The following is a 5,409-nucleotide window of genomic DNA, read 5'->3' as shown; positions in this document are numbered from 1 at the left end:
AATGTGAATCGTGACTATTTGATGATAGTAAGGAATTGCTATTAATTTAGGTATGAGGATAGTATCATGGCTATTTTTTTTTTGGAAGAGTCCTTATGTTTGAAAGACATACACTGAAATATTTATAAAGTAATATGACAACTGGGATTTCCTTCAAGATAATTAGGGTGGGTGAAAAGTAAGGGGCATGGATGAACCAAGATTGGCCATAACTGATCATTGCTGAAGCTGAGTGATAAATATACAGAGGGTTAAGATATTAATTTTTCTTCTTTTTGGAAGTTTCTTAATATAAACTTTTTTTAACCCTGTAATTGCTCACATTCTAGATTCTGTTGTTTGTATCCCTCTGAATCCATCAACATGTTCCTCTGTCCTCTATATGTCCTGTAAACTATTAGAAATGTTTAGAGGCTTGATCTCACAAAAATTCTATTTTTGGTAAGAACATTTCATAGGTGATTTTTGTACTATCAGGAGGCACTTAATGTCCATAATAAAAAAATTTTAAGATTGTATTTATTCATTTGAGAGAGAGCAAGAGAGCATGAGCAGGAGCAAAGGGAGAGGGAGAAGCAGACTCTCCACTGAGCAGGGAGCCCAATGCAGGGCTCCATCCCAGGAACCTGGGATCATAGCATGAGCCAAAGGCAGACGCTTAACCCACTGAGCCACTCAGGCACCCCTAAAAGTATATTTTTTAAAGATTTTATTTATTTATTCATGAGAGACACACAGAGAGAGAGAGAGAGGCAGAGACATAGGCAGAGAGAGAAGCAGGCTCCATGCAGGGAGCCCGATGTGGGACTCAATCCTGGGAGTCCGGGATCATGACCTGGGCCAAAGGCAGACACTCAACCACTGAGCCACCCAGGCATCCCCCTAAAAGTATTTTTAAATTGGTTTTCCCAACTGAAAAATAGGGATGATTCCTAGAAAGGTCATTTTAAGTTAAATTATTTATATAAGTAAAGAAACAACACAGAGCCTGGCACATCATGGGGGCTTCACAAATGTCACATTTTTCCTTTAATAGCTCACTAACTTCTATAATAATTTCCATTATGTACTGGATCAAGTTTTAAGTGCCCTTAAAATTCCAGGTCTTCCAGGATCTATTCCGAGTCTACCTTACTAGTTTTGTCTCCTTCCTTTAAACATATGCATTCTTGTGTGCGCACACACGCATATACACGTGCGCATACACACACACACACACACACGCATGTACACACACACTGCATTCCTTAACTCCAACCCTTGACTTACACCAATTCTCCCACTTGAGATGTCTTCCTTGCCTCCCCTCTGCCATCTTCCAAGACTCGGTCAAGTCCCGCCTCCTGCAGGAGAATATTGTGATCATAAACAGCCTCAAATTGCTATTCAGTGCTTACTTATTAAACTTCTCATGATAAGCTTTCCTTGCCCAATGGCCCCAGGGCATGGGAAGGACACCCACCTTCCCTGCTTCTTTCACAGCACACAATCCAGCACCAGGCACATGGAGGCATGCCACAAATGTCTGCCAAAGGAAGAGAATGAAAAGATGAACCAGAAAATTGCTTCCAACCTGAATAGAAGAAGGCAAACTTGCCCACTCACACTTAAACAGATTCTCAATTTGGGGAAAGGATAGAATGTATGAAGATGCATTAATTTCATCTAAAAGAGAAAATATCAGGACGCCTGGATGGCTCAGTGGTTGAGCATCTGCCTTTGGCTCAGGTCATGATCCTGTGGTCCTGGGATCGAGTCCTGCATCGGGCTCCCTGCAGGGAGCCTGCTTCTCCCTCTGCCTGTGTCTCTGCCTCTCTCTGTGTCTCTCATGAATAAATAAGCAAAATCTTTTTTAAAAAAATTAAAGAGAAACTATCTGCCAAATTTATCATCCTTACTTTGCTTATCTTACCCTGACTTCCATGTATAGAGAAGTCAAGAAATTTTCCCGGCCCTGATATCACTGCGATCATGGGCAAGAGTGGATAAAATCAAACGACAAGCTTAGGTGTCTGAACACACCCTTTGTGTCCCCAGGTATGACTGGGTGGAGAGGGAAAATGTGGCTGAAGCACAGCTATGGGTCCACGTGCACTACTGGTATGACCTTAGCCCTACAATCATCAGCTACTCTTGTGCCAGTGAGATACACTCCAAGCCTACCTAAAAACTGTCTCTGTAAAAGGAGTCACAACTGCCTGAGTCAGAAGGTGGCAAAGCAATTCTGGAACATTCTGTGTATGAGGAGTAAAAAATGCCACCCTCTTCTCTTTTCTCCCAAGACCCCAGAGGGGCCTCCAAGCAGCCAGCAGTCCCCCGACAAACAGTGATGACCTCGGGCTGAGCCTGAAGTTCCCATAGCTATTGCCATGTAATCGTGAAGGAGAGCTCTGTGAAATGGGAATGTTTGCTTTACCACTGGACCCTAGCTATTCTGTCTCTTGACACTATAATGACACTATAATAGAGCCTTCTAAGCTCCTACAGGACACCACTCCCTGGTGCCTGGCATGGAACGTGCGTGTCTCACAGTTTCCCCAAAGGCTGGAGGGCGCAGTGGGTAGAACCTGGTGCAAGTTCTAGTCCTTTTCCTGAGAAAAACACACAGATACATGCAAAATTCTGCATATCACTTCATTTGGGTTTCTAACATTTATTATTCCCTCCACCTCCCTGTGTTTCTAATATTTAAACAACTGGTTTTTATTCCCTCATCACTTCCACCAAACCTATTTCTTACCACTTAGGAAGAGTGAAATATCATTTCTTCAAAAAACGAAATGTTCCCAAACCACACCATGTTCCTTCAGAAAAGCTACCTTGCTCTTAAGCCGTCACAATTCTCCAACATTCCAGGAACTGCTTGAAACAGTGGTCAGGGTCAAGTGGCCTTAGTGAGAATGTGGGGCAATCCTGGGTGATTTCTTAACAAGGCAGTCATCACTTTTTCAGGGAGGACAAAAAAAAGATGACACACCACCAAAAAGATGACACACCACTTAATAGAACATGTTGAGTGGCGGCCTAATAGATCGTAGAGCTACAAAAGCAAGGCTAGATATAGAGTGGTATTGATTTGGGGGTGCTTGGAGGAGGCAGATAAAGGGCCCTTCCAGCTATTTTGTGCTCAGAGCTTGACCCCTTTTGCGCCCCAGTGCCGTCCAGGAGAAGTGTTTTGGCAGTCAGAGTCAGTCATTCACAGAATGACAGAAAAGGGGGACACGATTCACAAGTTGTCCTCTGCGGTGCCGAATTCCCCACCGTAAAATGGCTACTTAGTTCCTTGAGCACTAAATTCACAGAAGAGTCATCCATTTCCCTGTAGCCGTGTTTTCACTGCAGTTCCAAAACAAAATCATCATGTTCCCTATTATCTTAACTGCCCATAGTTGATAACTTTCCCAATTAGCATTACACATGGTTAAGTCTCTCTAATTACTTAATGATGGTCACCAGGTAATCCATAATAGCAATTACATATCTGAACTGTCATGGACTATTGGACAAATATGTAATGGGGCATTTTAAAGGCATTTAAAATGTAATGCTAATTAGAAAGGTTATCAAATATGATACTTACCATAATAGGGAACGTGTTGGAATTTTTGTGGTAAAAAACAAGAAAATAGTGTTTATTAGTACTTAGATTTTATGAATATAGGAATAAAATCAAGAATATGGCGAATTATGTGGAGCCAGATACATAGATTTAATGTACAATTCTCATTGTTTTATTTGCCCATTTATTAGAAAAGCATCAATTAATCACCTACTGTATTTCCTCACATATGCAAAGCTAATACCAGGAAATTAAGAAGAATATGTTGCTTGCTCATGCCCTTGGAAAGTCTGAAGTCTCGTTGGAGAGACAGGCCACAGAGAAATGAAATTAAGCAATTTTAATAAATATTACCATCATTAAAAAAAATTGTAGGCCACCTGGCTGGCCCGACAGTAGAGCAGGTGACTCTTACTCTCAGGGCACAAGTTCAGTCCCACGTTGGGCATGGAGCCTACTCAAAATTTTTAAAAAGGGGGAAGGTGCCTAGGTGCCTCAGTTGGTTGAGGGTCTGACTCTTGTTTTTGGCTCAGGTCATGACCTCAGGAGCCATGAGATCAAGCCCCCTACTGGCATGCCCTTTCTCTAAAAATAAATAAATGAATTATTAAAAAAAAATTTTAAATCCCAACTATATACAAAGCCTTGAAGAAAACATGACAAAGACTCCTGCATGAACCAAATTTCAAGAACATTCTTAAAAGAGGAAGGAGGTAGTGGTAGATGTACACTGACAGAACACCAGAGATCTCTAGGTTGAGATCATTGGAACTGCAGCATTGGGCTTAGCAATCAGAAAACTTGGGTTGTGGGGGATCCCTGGGTGCCTCAGTAGCTTGGCGCCTGCCTTCAGCCCAGGGTGTGATCCTAGAGTCCTGGGATCAAGTCCCACATCAGGCTTCCTGAATGGAGCCTGCTTCCCCCTGTCTCTGCCTCTCTCTCTCTCTCTCTCTCTCTCTCTCTCTGTCTCTCATGAATACATAAATAAAATCTTTAAAAAGGAAAGAGAAAGAAGAAAGAAAGAAGAAAGAAAGAAAGAAAGAAAGAAAGAAAGAAAGAAAGAAAGAAAGAAAGAAAGAAAGAAAGAAAGAGAAGGAAACTTGGGTTGAAATCTTGGTTCTGCTTCTCACCAGCATTTTGACCTTAAACACAACAACCCCAGTAACTCTTAGTTTTGACATCAATGAAATGAGGATGATAACCTATCTCATGGGTTAGTCGTAAAGATCAAATTAGGGAGCATGTGTGACAATATGGTGTTCAACAAGTGTTTGACATAGAAGGCAGGTGGATACTCCTTAAACGAATGAAAACAAAGTTATAACCGGAAATTGAAGCAGACAGTGTGTTTAGGGAGTCATGAGTCTATGGGGTTGTACAAGTAGAATTGGTCCATCTGGTAGCATACCTTGAATACAAGGCTGAACCACTTTAGGTTTGTTCAAAGTGACTATCAGGACCTACTGTCAGCTCTTGAATGGGGGCGTGGGGAGGTGATATCGTCCCAACAATTATGGGAAGACTGGATGGAGAATGGAATAACTGAGGGTTGGAAACTAAAAAGCTGTTGGAGCATTGAGACATGGGGAGATAAAACACAAGCAAATGTAGCTACCAATCAAAAGAGACACAAGAAGAGACCAGAGTTGAACATGAAGTAATCTGCCTCAAATTGGTACTTAGCACTATCACCCTGGTCCAAATCATCATCTCTCATCTATATCCTACAAAATCCTCCACATTAGTTAGAAATGCTTTCAGCTGTAGGTAGCAATTCAGCTGACTATAATGGGGCTTAAATAATAAAGGCTTTTAGTTCTTTCCAAATCAAAAGTCTGGACAAGGTGGCT

Source organism: Nyctereutes procyonoides, unplaced genomic scaffold (genome assembly GCF_905146905.1).
Source record: "Nyctereutes procyonoides isolate TBG_1078 unplaced genomic scaffold, NYPRO_anot_genome, whole genome shotgun sequence".
NCBI classification, from domain to species: Eukaryota; Metazoa; Chordata; class Mammalia; order Carnivora; family Canidae; genus Nyctereutes; species Nyctereutes procyonoides.
This window is presented reverse-complemented; position numbering follows the sequence as displayed.